This window comes from Physeter macrocephalus, chromosome 11, assembly GCF_002837175.3.
Source record: "Physeter macrocephalus isolate SW-GA chromosome 11, ASM283717v5, whole genome shotgun sequence".
Taxonomy (NCBI): Eukaryota; Metazoa; Chordata; class Mammalia; order Artiodactyla; family Physeteridae; genus Physeter; species Physeter macrocephalus.
The window spans coordinates 82,164,532-82,178,008 of record NC_041224.1 but is presented as its reverse complement, the minus strand read 5'-3'; the positions used below and the strand labels follow the sequence as shown (position 1 = coordinate 82,178,008).

The 13,477-nt window shown below is 44.1% G+C and overlaps 1 long non-coding RNA gene across 1 annotated transcript in view; it reads left to right on the top strand.

Moving 5' to 3' along the window:
* Nucleotides 1-2,168: 2,168 nt before the first annotated feature.
* Nucleotides 2,169-13,477, top strand: part of LOC114487126 (uncharacterized) — a 23,780-nt gene continuing 12,471 nt past the window's right edge. The window contains exons 1-2 of the long non-coding RNA XR_003681859.1: nucleotides 2,169-2,194; nucleotides 9,716-9,992. This is a non-coding gene — a long non-coding RNA (uncharacterized lncRNA). The remainder of the gene's footprint in view (nucleotides 2,195-9,715; nucleotides 9,993-13,477) is intronic.

Genomic DNA, 13,477 nt, shown 5'->3' with positions numbered 1-13,477 from the left:
TTCATTGCTCCATGGCAAGTGGGATCTTCCTAGACCAGGGATTGAACCCGTATCCTCTGCATTGGCAGGCGGATTCTTAACCACTGCGCCACCAGGGAAGTCCCCTTGGCAGTTGCTAAATCCATAGGACAGGCCAGCAGGAGGAGCAGGCTTGACCTCTCAGTCACAAGTTGAAGTTTCTGTACACAGGTGGCATTTCTTCTACTTTAGGGAAGCCTCAGCTTTGCCCTCAAGACCTTTCAATTGATGGAACCAGACCACTCAGATTATCTATGATAATCTTCCTTATTTAAAGACATATATCATATGATATCACTTATATGTGGAATCTAAAAAAAATGATGCAAATGAACTTATATACAAAACAGAGATAGGCCCACAGACATAGAAAAAAAACCGTACGGTTACCAAAGGGGAAAGGTGGGGAGGGATGTATTAGGAGTTTGGGATGAACAAATACACGTGACTATATATAAAATAGATAACCAACAAGGACCTGCTGTATAGCACAGGCAACTATACTCAATATTTTGTAATAACCTATAAGGGAAAAGAATCTGAAAAAGAATATATGCATACATATATAAAAATATATATTATATATAATATATAATATATTTATTATATAAATATATAATTTATATAATATATAATATATATTATAAATATATATTTATATAAATATATAATATATATTTATTATATAAATATATAATTTATAATATATATAACTGAATCACTTTGTTGTACACCTGAAACTAACACAACATTGTAAATCAACTATACTTCAATTAAAAAATAAAATGAAAAAAAGGAAAAAAATAAAGTAAACTGATGGCAGAGTTTAATCCCATCTCCAGGAACCCCTCACAAGGACACCTAGCTTGTGTTTGAAACCCTGGGGACTGTAGCCTGGCCAAGCTGATGCATAAAACTATCAGAGTAAGTGTGTGTGTATACTGGATGGTGATTAAAAATGAATTTCTTACTGTAAAATATAATTTGAAAAACTCAGGGGAAATAAATTAGCCCTCCTGCCCTCTGTTTTGCGAGTAGATGCGTTCAGACCCATCCCCTTTCTTCAGTCACACCCTGTAAGCTTTTCAGGACTGCGGGGTGAAGTGGGCAGGCAGGTGTTTACTTTAGTTGTGTCTGATGTTTCACCTTCCTCCAATGGCATGGGGTCAGCCATGTGGAGCAAAGGTAAGCGACACCCCGGGGCACTGGCTCGCTGGACCGCGGGCAAACCCGGAACTAGGGGCAAACCCGGAACCAAGGACCAACCCGGAACTAGGGACCGCTCACAGCCGGGCTCTGGGAATGAGCCTCACTATTGTCGGAGGACAGAAGAAGAATCTGCTTCCTGTGCCTTCAGGGTGAGTCCTAAGAGCCCAAGATTCACCTCCTTGTAAGAGGAAGTGGTGGGTAGTCCCAGAGTGGAGAAGCTTGCAGGCACGCAAAACTCCCCAACCCTGATATGTCAGAAAACGTCTAAGGAGGCGATTCGAGAAGGATATGAGAGTGTTGCTTCTCCTTTATACAGTTTCTCATCCCTCCTGCAGTTCAGCGCTCCCGGGTTGTTTTTTTTTTTGCGGTATGCGGGCCTCTCACTGCTGTGGCCTCTCCCGTTGTGGAGCACAGGCTCCGGACGCGCAGGTTCACAGGCCTAGCCGCTCCGCGGCATATGGGATCTTCCCGAACCGGGGCACGAACCCGTGTCCCCTGCATCGGGAGGCAGATTCTCAACCACTGCGCCACCAGGGAAGCCCTCCCGGGTTGTTTTATAAAGGAACAGCTGACTCATATTTCCCAAGCAGAAGATACTGGTGAGGAAGGAATATATGACATTATGGATAAACAGAGAAGTCCTTAATTTTTAATGTATATAATAGTGTTGCAGGAAGGAGGACCCCTTCTAGGGCCCAATAATGGGCTCTTGTCTAACACTTGGAAATGAATTGTCCCAGGAGACACACTTGCTGACAAAGAAAGAGACTTTATTGGGAAGGGGAACCTGGGCAGAGAGCAGCAGGGTAAGGGAACCCAGGAGAACTGCTCTGGCACGTGGCTCACAGTCTCAGGTTTTCGGGCGATGGGGTTAGTTTCCGGGTTGTCTCTGGCCAATCATTCTGACTTCCTGGTGGCACGTGCATCGCTCGGCCGAGATGGATTCCAGCGAGAAGGATTCTGGGAGGTTGGTAGGACATATGGACTGGCGTTTCCTTTCTCCTTTTGACCTTTCCCTAATTCTTCCGGTTGATGGTAGCTTGTTAGTTCTGCGTTCCTTACCAGGAACTCCTGTTGTAAGATAACTCATGCAAGTGGTTACTGTCTTGCCTGGCTAGGGCAAGCAGTTTCGGTCAGTGGTTCCCCTAACAATAGTAGAGCATCATAAGTGGGATCTTATTTAAATTGTGTGTGTCTTCCTTAGGGAGCAATTCAGTCGCTCCATGAGTAAGCCAGGTGGCCTGCAGGGAACTGGGCTATGAAGTTAAGATGAATGCCTACGAGGAGACAGAAGGGGACATGGAATCTCAACACAGTGAGAGTTCTGAGTGGCGAGCACACAAGGTGGGGCAGGGAGGGCATGAAATGGTGAGTGCCAATGATGCGCCAGGCATTGTAGTTGGCACTGGGGATTGGGTAGCAAGCAGGACAGAGATTGAGCTGGGATCTAGGTGGGGAGATTAGCATCATAACAGATGTTAACCAGTCACCCCAAGGCCAATCCCTGGCCCTGCCATGGGCACACTGCCATGAGGTCCTGCTTTAAGTTTAGTTTCAGGTTTCCTGTAGAATTGCTGTTCTGGAAGGGCCTACTGGTACCCTCCCCCCACCAGCCACTAGCCCGAATAGGATCTTACTTGAGAAAGTGTCATTCCCCAAGTAACGTCACTGCATTAGAGAAATTCCTCTCTTTGACAGTCAATTCCCTGTGACCAACAGATTAGATGATTGAAGTTTGCGTGAACCATTCTGTTTGGTTTTAGGAGCACACACGATAGTTTCCTTCTTTGTCCCTCCGAAGAGCTTTCTTGGCCCCTTGCATCTGAATACGTATTAGATCTTGCTCCTCCATCCCCCACCCTCCCTAACTCTCCTATTTATAACTTTCAGCTGTTGGCAGGTCTGCAGTGCTGGGCCTTCTGGGAGACATACGCAGAGCGAGATGCCTGTGGGTTGTCTGGGAACACGGGTTGGGGTGATGTATACACCCAGGCCAGTCTTTTCTTTGAGAATTTATAGGGAAGACTTGGCTTCGAGAGCCAGGGGTTTTGTGATGGAACAGTCCTGTGCCTGGAGCACAGCGAGGTGGGGTGGGGGGCGCATCCCACTCAGGCCGGAACTGGCTAAAACCAGCTTTTGGACTCACAAATTAGTGAATAACTCTCTAGCAAAAATTAGAAATAGCGGTTTCAGTTACAAGTTGTCTTAGCTCAATAACTTTTTTTTTTTTTTTTTTAAACAGAAAGTGAGATGTTTGGGATAAAATTTAAATAAGGGTTTTGGGCAGAGTGTGTTTTCTGGACCAAAGATGCAAATTTTGGTTTTGACCCAGCCAAAGAAGTTGGGTCACTTTGTGGCATGTAAACGGGTCTGGTGAGAAATGTGCCAGGAGGAGGTTAGTGGAGGTGGAGACTGATGGATGCTTGGGCTGCCTTTAGGTAGAAATCATCCATGCTAGGCCGGCCCCGATAAGTGTAAATGTAAATAATTCCAGATTGACCTCTGATTTCTTTGCTGGGGTTCGGAAAGCTACACTTCCCTAAGGCTTTACCTGCTCATTGTCAAGGAAATAAACACCATTTGGGAACTTGCTTCCCCAAATCTGATTTTCCTCCTTCTGAGAAGCTGCTGGTGAAGTTCTTGTTTTTAACTCTTTCACCCACAATTCTATCCATCAATTCAGTTTGGATCATGAGTCTTTTTCTGTGAATGGAAAGATCCAGCTGGAGCATCATCATCATGATTTCTCCAGAGTTTTTTTTTTTTTTTTTAATTTTATCTTTTAAGTTGCTCTTCCTGGGATTTATGCCCCTTTAGTTTTTTCACTTCACGAAGCCTCAGATTAAAAAATGTGTTTCCAATGCTCAGTATCTTGGCCTGAGATGGGCCCATAGGGAGGACTGCTTCACCTAAATTTGTCTTGGGCTTTAACACCTCAAACGTGTTGTAGTCCAAGTCAGCAGAGCTCCAAAGCTCCAGGCTGGGGCAGTGCGGTGTGGAGCGTTGCTAACTTATCAGATGAACCCGGGCACTCAGAGCAGCCCTGGCTCATGGATGGACTCAGACAAAGTGACTGAGGTCAAAATATTGTATCCCCAAAGCCATGTGGAGATGCATCTGTGTAAACTGGAAGGGGAGAAGTGGTCCATCTTTGTCTCAGATCACGTAGAGTCCTTGCTGTGAACAAAACAAGCATTTATTGCTGCCTCTTCAGTGTTCTTTGTTCATATGGCTGGTTAAGCTTTCAACCTGGAGAGTCACTTATTTGTTTGTTTTATTGAAGTATAATTGATTTACAATTTCAGTTAGTTTTAGGTGTACAGCAAAGTGATTCAGTTTTATATATATATTCTTTTTCAGATTTTTGCCCCCTTATAGGTTATTACAAAATATTAAATATAGTTCCCTGTGCTATACAGTAGGTCCTTGTTGGTTATCTATTTTGCTCATGTATTTCTCCCTTTTGCTGGTACATATTGACCCCATAGGGCAGGGTCTGTGTTTTAGGCCAGTCCTTAGTCTCCAGGCTGGTGAGGGAGTAATAGTCAGAATCGAGAGATGGTTGTTGAATGACTGAGTGAGTGTATGGTAGTTGACTTTATTGTCAACTTGACTGGGCTAAGGGATGTCCAGATAGCTGGGAAAACCGTATTTCTGGGTGTGCCTGTGAGGGTTTTTCCAGAAGAGAAGCATTAGAATCAGTAGACTGAGTAAAGAAGATCATCCTCACCAGTGCTGGTTGGGCAACTTCCAGTCTGTTGAGGGCTTGAATAGAACAAAAAGGTGGAAGAAGGGCAAATCTGCTCTCTGCCGGAGCTGAAACATTGAACTTCTCCTGCCCTTAGACATTCGTAGTCTTGGTTCTTCTGCCTTTGGACTCTGACTGGAACTTACACCATCAGCTTCCTGATTCTCAGTCCTTTGAACTTGAACTGGATTATACCATGGGCTTTCCTACGTTCTTCAGCTTGCAGATAGGCAGATTGTGGGAGTTCTCAGCCTCTGTAATTGCATGAGCCAATCCCTATTATCTATCTATCTATTTCTCTCTCCATCAATCGGTTCTGTTTCTCTGGAGAACCCTGACTAGTAGAGAATCAATGATCTGTCCCTGGTCTGTGGAGCCAAGGTTGTTGTTATGCTGTTTATCTCAGTGGGGACTTATCCCAAACAGGGAGGTCTTGGGTGGACCATAAGAGGCTGGGCCAGGCTGCAGGGGGCAAGGAGAACAGAGATGGGTGCTGCCAGGTATGCACTAGGTGATGCCTGCCCTGACTTCTCAGGGCCTCTGTTTCTTCATTTGTAAAAAGAGCTAATAGAAGATGGTTTCACCAAATGCCTGTCCAGTGAGTCCTCTAAAGAACTCGCTGGCCATCCAGTTTCTTTTTATATTCCTGTAATGCAGAGGGAGAGAGGGAAATTATCCATTTGTGCCCTGCAGTGGTGTATATGAGGTGGTGGTAATCCAGGCTAGTGACAGCCAGCCCTGCCAGACCTGCCTGCCCTTTCCAGGGCAAGTATGTAGTCATGCCCTGTCTACTATGCTGAAATGAAACTTGTAGTTTATATAACCTACCCACCCAGATAACTAAAAAGAATAAGGCTTTCACTGTTATATAAAGGAGAAATAGCAGGAAATATCTATAAGAAAATATTTTGTATTTAATAATGAAGTAGAAGTGTTTCAGTGAATGAATTCTCGTTTTTGAGATGTGAGATAATACTCAACTGAATAATTTTGAAACTTTAACAATATTTGACCTTTTAAAATCAGGGCTAATATATTTATACACATCTGTAGGATTACCATGAACACACTTTCCTTAGATGTGCACCTGTTCAGGTGTGTTTATTGGCAATCAGGATACTGTGATACAGGAGGTAATAGGATTTTCCAAAATGGTGAACAACTTTTGGCATTTGTTCATAAATGAGGAAAAGAATCATTTTTTTTTCATAGTAGTTGCATTCCTGGAAAACTATCTATGTAAAAAAATTTCCTTGTTTTTGTATCTAAAATGGAGTTAGGTTTCAAGCTCAGTTATTATAAGCAGAGTTTTCACCTATGTGACTGTCTCTAAGTACATTAGAAAATTGTACAGGACACAGAACACAGGACAATTCTTTATTGTGCAGAACAGTCCCTGCATTGAGACATCTGACATCCCTGTTTCCTGGCCACTGAATGCCAGTAGCCCTTGGGCCCTGCCATCATTATGACAATGAAAACCTCCCCACATTTCTAGCAAGTTCCCTATGATGAGTTTCTGCCCTGTTGGAAACGTTTGCTCTGGATGGGCATGCAAAGTTTCTAGACAGGATTACAGACTCAGGATCATCTAGAAAAGAAAACAGTAAAATCTTTCAGTGAGGGACAGTAGCTAAGAGGGATAAAAAGCGATAATAGGGAACAAGAGGGTATATTACAATTTTCTTTTTGTTGAAGTGTATTTCACTTACAATATTATATTAGTTTCAGGTGTACCACATAGTGATTTGGTATTTTTATACATTATAAAATGATAACCATGATAAGTCTAGTTACCATCTGTCACCATACAAAGTTATTACAATATTATTGATCATATTCCCTATGTGGTACATTTACATCCCTGTGATTCATTTATTTTGCAACTGGAGAGCTGTACCTCTTAATCTCTCCCACCCATTTCACTGCCCAGCTCCCCCCAACCAGCAGCCACCTATTTGTTCTCTGTATCTCTGAGTCTGTTTCTGTTTTGTTATGTTGGTTCATTTGTTTTGTTTTTTAGATTCCACAGGTTAAGTGAAATCGTATGGTATTTGTCTTTCAAATAATGAATACTTTTCTTGATAGCACTTGTATCAATTAAAATGCGCTGGGCTGCAAGTAAAGAAAATTCACCTAGAGCCAGCTTAATCAATAAGGAAATGCACCCGCACATATGGGGGAAATTGAGAGGTATGGAATATTGCCAACTGTGAAATGGTGCAGTGAGTATATATTCTGGAGCCAGACTAGCTGGGTTTGTATTCTAGACTCACAATTTATTAGCTAGTTGTATTGTCTTTGGCAAGTGACCTAACTTTTCTCTGTCTCAGTTCTATCATCTGTAAAATGGAGTAGATCGTACCCACCTCATAGGATTAAATGAGTTAATATAGGTAAAAGTGCAGAACAGGGCTTGGTACTTAGTGTTAGCTGTTATTATTGTCGTTAGCATCACAAAAACAATTTGGCTATTTAGAATCATCTTGATTTTCCTATGGTAAGACCCTGAGCAGAGAATCCAACCACACTGTAACCAGACTATAGAAACCAAGAGATAATGCAAGTGTTGTTTTAAACTGTAAATTTGTTGTATTTTGTTACACAGCAATAGAAAACTAATGCAGCGGGCTTCCTCCTAAGGCTGTTTCCTCAGGTGTTTGTAAGAGGGCTACCAGGAGTAATTGGTGCCAAATACACCTCCAGTGGGAGAAAAAGGGACCACTTCATTATCTGGTTTTCCTTAAGGACAAAGAAAACTTCTCCAAAAGTCCCCAGAAAATTTTCTCTCATATCTCATTAATTGATGGAATTGGGTCAATGTACTTGCTTCTTAATGAATTGCTGATGGCGGGACTGGTATTACCACAGTTTGTTACACAATGTCAAGTTTTAAAATGAGACAATTAAAAATACACTGAAATGGAAAAAAATTGGCAGTGAAGAGATAAGATAAAAAATTATCAAATACTTAAATCTTTTTGTACATTCCATATTCCTATCTGTGGCCCACTTTCCAAGCACATACAATGAAATCTGGATCCTTGGATTGAATAGAATTTAAGATGTTTAGGGAAGCCCGATCACTGATTGCCTTTGGGAGATGAAGGAAGGCAGGGTGTGGGTGGGCATCCAGGTTCCGGCCTCAGTCTTGTGTATGTGGAGTTCAGAGGCACCTATGGGATCTCCAATGTTCAGTGGGCAGTTTGGAAATAGGAATCGTGAGCTTAGCAGTGAATGTCAGTGATGGACTTGGGGGTCCCTTTGGGACTCTCTTCTAAGTGATATTCTCTTTTTCTGTAGAGCTACCAGCAGGTAAGTGTCTGGCTCAATGTCTTTGTGGCTCTTGGGTAAGAGTATGTCCTTCATTTGTAAAGTTGCATGATAGCAGATTTAAAACATCTATCAGAAGTTATGTATTTACCCAGGATAAAGCCATGCAATAATTCTACAACAGCTAACATTTTCATCTATTTCATACTTGCTCTGATTTTTTTATGAACCAGCATTTTATGTCTCATGAAGAGCAGGTTTTATTTCTAATAGACTAGGACAAAAGTAGATGTGACTTGGAGAAGATTCATGAGGTTGGTGTGAATTGTGTATCTGTCAGGGAGCTAGCAGGGGGCAGGTGGCACAAGCCAAAAGGTTATTTGGAAAGCTTTAGTGGAAGGACTATTTAAATGCGAGCAGTGATAAGGGAAACCCACTGGGGAAGGTGAAGCACCCTGGCATTAGCAGCAGCTGGGAGCTGTCACCACCCAGAGGGCATGGTTACTGGAGCTAGAGTTGTAGCTATAGGAGATAACACAGTTACTACCAACCTGTGGCCCAGCAGGGAGGGTGCTGGAGAGTAAATGCCCTGACCTCTTTTTTTGACCTCTAATCTTCAGAAGGCATCCGTCAGAGTGATGCAGTGGGGAAGTGGATCTGGAGGTGCTAATGGGGATTATCCAGCATAGGTTATGTAAAACACACTGTGTGTAATCTCCTTTTTGATTTTGTTTTGACACAGAAAGACATTTATGGTGTGTCCATCCATCCACCCATCCATGCATCCATGCATCCATGCATCCTTCCATCCTTCTATCTATTCTGTTTATCTACCTATTTTTTTTAAATAGCGTTATTGAGATATAATTAGCATAAAATTACTATGAAATGATCCTTTTGTACCATAAACTTTTCCCTTTTAAAGTGTATAATCCAGTGATTTTTACTATGTTTACAGTCTTTATTGACTTTTTAAAGGTACATAAGGAAGGTTTTAAAAGACCTGCTATTTGCCCCAAAGTGTGCAGGCAGGTTGGAGAAACGAATAAGCTGAGAGATGTAGCACCAAAACGGTGGTCTTCAAAGATTCTGAGCTGAAAGACCAGTTTTCACATTTCCAGTCCTTGGTGGACAGATATGTGGTCACAGTGCACAAGACTTGTTGTAGCCTGGGTCATGTACACATCCGCACGTGAGTTCAGTGATGCCCAAACTGGTCTACACGCTGATCGACCAGCCAGATCCCTTGATCTCATGCTTGGCTATCATGGCGATTTCAGATTGCTACACAGGTTCCTAAGGGCTCATTCTCAATTTGTGGACCAGTAAGAACAGGTCTCAGACAGGCACTGGTCTGTGAATCACATTTTAAGTAACACTACACTAGAGGAAACTTCTAGAAAATTAGTACCCTTATAGTTTTCTTCCTGGTTCTCTTTTTTTTATACACAGATTCTTTTCTCCTAGGTCTTAGTCATCTCCTGGGCTCAGCCGTGGCCTCTGAGCTTCCCCACAAAGCCACGTTGCCATCGGGAGGCAAGTCCCAAATGCTGCTGACAGGCGGTTTAGAACTGGAGCTGGCGCTCAGCCATGATCTCACGCCCTGCACAACCACACGTGATCTCAGCTCCAGTTTCCTGATCTCTGTGGATGCTCCTGGATTCTCAGACACTCAGCCGTTTGGGGACCAGGGGAGGAAGCAGAGCTGGGAGCTTCCAGGCCCTCAGGCAATATTTAAAGAGAGGTCAGTGGTTAGATAGTTACCCGATGCAAAACTGTAATAATAGCCGAGTACTGGGAAACCTTTATTGAGATGTAGCAGTCAAACCACACAGTTGTTAAGCAACCATAACGATGTCTTAAATAATCAGTTCAGCCGGTCTCTATTTAACATAATAGCTGCCTATTAAACATAAATTAAGTACAGAGTTAAATGTCTCCAGGACACAAAAACCCCAAAACGACTGCCAGACCTAGAATGGAGCCTCTGGCTGGAATGAGCTAGGAGAGCGGCCGCCTCGTCTGGGTGTGCTCTGGTCTGGATAGAGCAGGAGTCCCATCTCATTGCCCAGCTGTCTGGGCTCAAAGAAGCAGATTTCCCAGAGTTGGGGTGGGGTGGAGGACTGGTTTTGCAGTACATTTCAGTCCTGATTATGTTTCATAAGTCTTTTACTTTCATAGACATTCCCGAATATGCCAGAAATACAGAAATGCCTCTGAGAAGTCTTGTGAGGCCTCTGTGGCCTCGAAAATGCCAGAATGATGGGGCTTCTATTTTGGTGGGAGAGGCAGCCATTGATCAGCTTGCTCTTTCTAAGACACAGTCTGACCTCAGACACTGGATCTTCTCTCCCCTGATCTCTAAGTCTCCAGGAATAAAGACCCTGTTTATTTCCATGCTCATTTCCTGCATCTTCCACCTTCCTCCCTACAGGCCAGCCACTAAGTACACCCATTTAGTTATGTTGCTTAGGGCTCCTTCTGGGCACCATAGAATTTACCTAGGATTATATTGATAGTTTAAAATGCATATTCCCAGGGTCCTCCCCAGATCTACAGAACTGGAATTTTTTTGTTGGTTGGGCTGGAGAATCAGCCTTTAATTTTTTTAAAAATTTATTTATTTGTTTTTAAAATTTTTATGGAATATAGTTGATTTACAATGTTGTGTTAGTTTCTGCTGTACAGCAAAGTGAATTAGTTATACATATACATATATCAACTCTTTTTTTAGCTTCTTTCCCCATATAGGTCATTACAGAGTATTGAGTAGAGTTCCCTGTGCTATACAGTAGGTCTTTATTAGTTATCTATTTTATATATAGTAGTGTGTATATGTCATTCCCAATCTCCCAATTTATCCCTCCCCCCCTTACCCTCTGGTAACCATAAGTTTGTTTTCTACATCTGTGACTCTATTTCTGTTTTGTAGATAAGTTCATTGGTACCCTTTTTTTAGATTCTGCATACAATGGATTGAAGACCTTTAATTTTTTATCAGGTTCCCCAGGCAACTTTGCTGCATGCCAAGATCAGTAAGTCACCACTGGTCAGCCTTTCCCCAGTTTTTGCTGCATCCAGGCCTTTGCTGCCAGCCTCCCTTGTCCTGGATAGGCCCTCAATCCTGTAGATCTGCCTGGGGTCTCCCATCTGTCAAGGCTCAACTCAGTGTCTCAACCTCGATGTCTTTTTCTGACCCGCCCCCATAGCTGAGTTGGTGGCTCCCTCCTAGGGTCCCGCCTCTCTTTGCCAATGCACATACCCACAGAGATGGCTGGCAAAGGCCTAATCAGTTCAGAGCTCTGTTGATATAGCTGTGCCCTCTGGAACAGAGTCCCCGCAGGCCAGCTCCTCTGCATAGCTCAGTCCCTGGATGGCTCACTGCTAGCTGGCCCCAGCTCCCAGTGGAGTAATGCAAGAACTGCAGTGTATAGTGATCAAGATAAAAGGTTCAAGTCCTGGTCCCTTCACTCTCTGGCTCTGTAGCGTTGTGCACGTAACCTCTCGGAACCTGTTTGCCCAAGTATAAATGGGGATGTCGACTGAAAAAAATGACAACCTAAAAGTTGAATTATGTTTTATTTGGTGGACAAAACTGAGGACTTAAGCCCAGGGCACAGCATCTCAGAAAGCTCTGAGAGACTGCTCCAAAGAGGTAAGGGTGGAAGCAGGACATATAGGAGTTTTTGCAACAAAGACCAGGTAGTTGGAACATCAAAGGATTCTAATTAAAGAAAACCAGACATCTCAAGTTAAAGAATTTAGCGCTTTTCTGTGTATGGGAAGATGCCAGAGTCTGGGCTCACTGAAATCATTCCCTCGATAACACCAGAGCTATCTGGGGCCAGTATCCTGTGCTTTCTCATCCTGAGTCTCCTCAGGGTGCACTGCTGGGGTGGTGGTGGCTGCAGCGGCTGATAGCTTGGTGGCAGGATTTCTGTTTCCATCCCGAGTTCCCTCAGGGCTCACCCCTGTGGGCTGCTGTAGTGGCTGATGGCTGCAATATCCTTTGTTTACTAATATGGCAGGCAGCATTCTTAGTCCACAGGGATAATCCACCTGACTTGTGGGGTTGTCTCGAGGAATAAAGAATAAAAGCATGTAATAATTCTCCAAACCAGTGCTTTCACACTTGAATGTGCCCAGGAACCACCTGGCTGTCTTGTTGAAATGCAGGCTCTGATTCAGCAGGTCTGGGTGGCATCTGTGGTCCTGCATCTCTAGCCAGTTCCCAGGTCATCCAGTGCTGCTGCACCGGGACCCCACTTTGAGTAGCAGTGACTCCAAAGGTTGGTTATGAGTAGTGTTATTGACATTGAAACCAGTGTGCATATGAAAATCCCAGGGAAGCTTTTCATTAAAGCACAAGGAACTTCAGTTTGGAAAGGGAAACCCTAGGGGTGTCTGCTACCAGTCAGTGGGGCTCAGTGTAGAGGCCAGAAAGTGGCTCCCACAACCTGTCAGTTATGCACCCCCAGATGTGATACTGTCTTGTTCTCCCCTCTACCCCGGGGAAAGTGGATGGACGGCTGTGAACACCGGGACGGGCACTGGCTTTTCCCTGGGCGGTGGTGCAGGGGTACCGGGCGCAGAGCCTGACCTTGCCCCGCCTCTGCCAGGAGCGCGCATGCGCAGAAAGTTTGTCATGTATTCAATGCGTCTAAATGCCATGGGAGATATATTTGGGGCGCTTTGCATCACCTACATCTTCATTTTCTTACTACTACTCTTCATCCTACCCCCCCCCCCCGCCCACCACAGAAACAGCTCTTGCTAAGAGCATTAATTACCTTCTGTCACTGCAAATACCGGATATTTCTCTGTCCTCTTTCTTGACCTCTCATCAGTGTTGAACAATGACGATCACTCCCTCCTTCTTGAAGCACTCTCTTCCTCTGACTATCCTGAGTGCCACTTTCCTGGTTTTGCAGGATTGCCCTTTTCTATTGGCGTTAAATGTCGGAACTCCTAAAGAACTGAATCCTAGGCTCTCTATCCTCTCCTTTTTTTTTTTTTTTTGCGGTACGGGGGCCTCTCACTGTTGTGGCCTCTCCCGTTGCGGAGCACAGGTTCCAGACGCGCAGGCAGGTCCGGACGCGCAGGCTCAGCGGCCATGGCTCACGGGCCCAGCTGCTCCGCGGCATGTGGGATCTTCCCGGACCAGGGCACGAACCCGTGTCCACTGCATCGGCAGGTGGACTCTCAACCACTGCGCCACCAGGGAAGCCC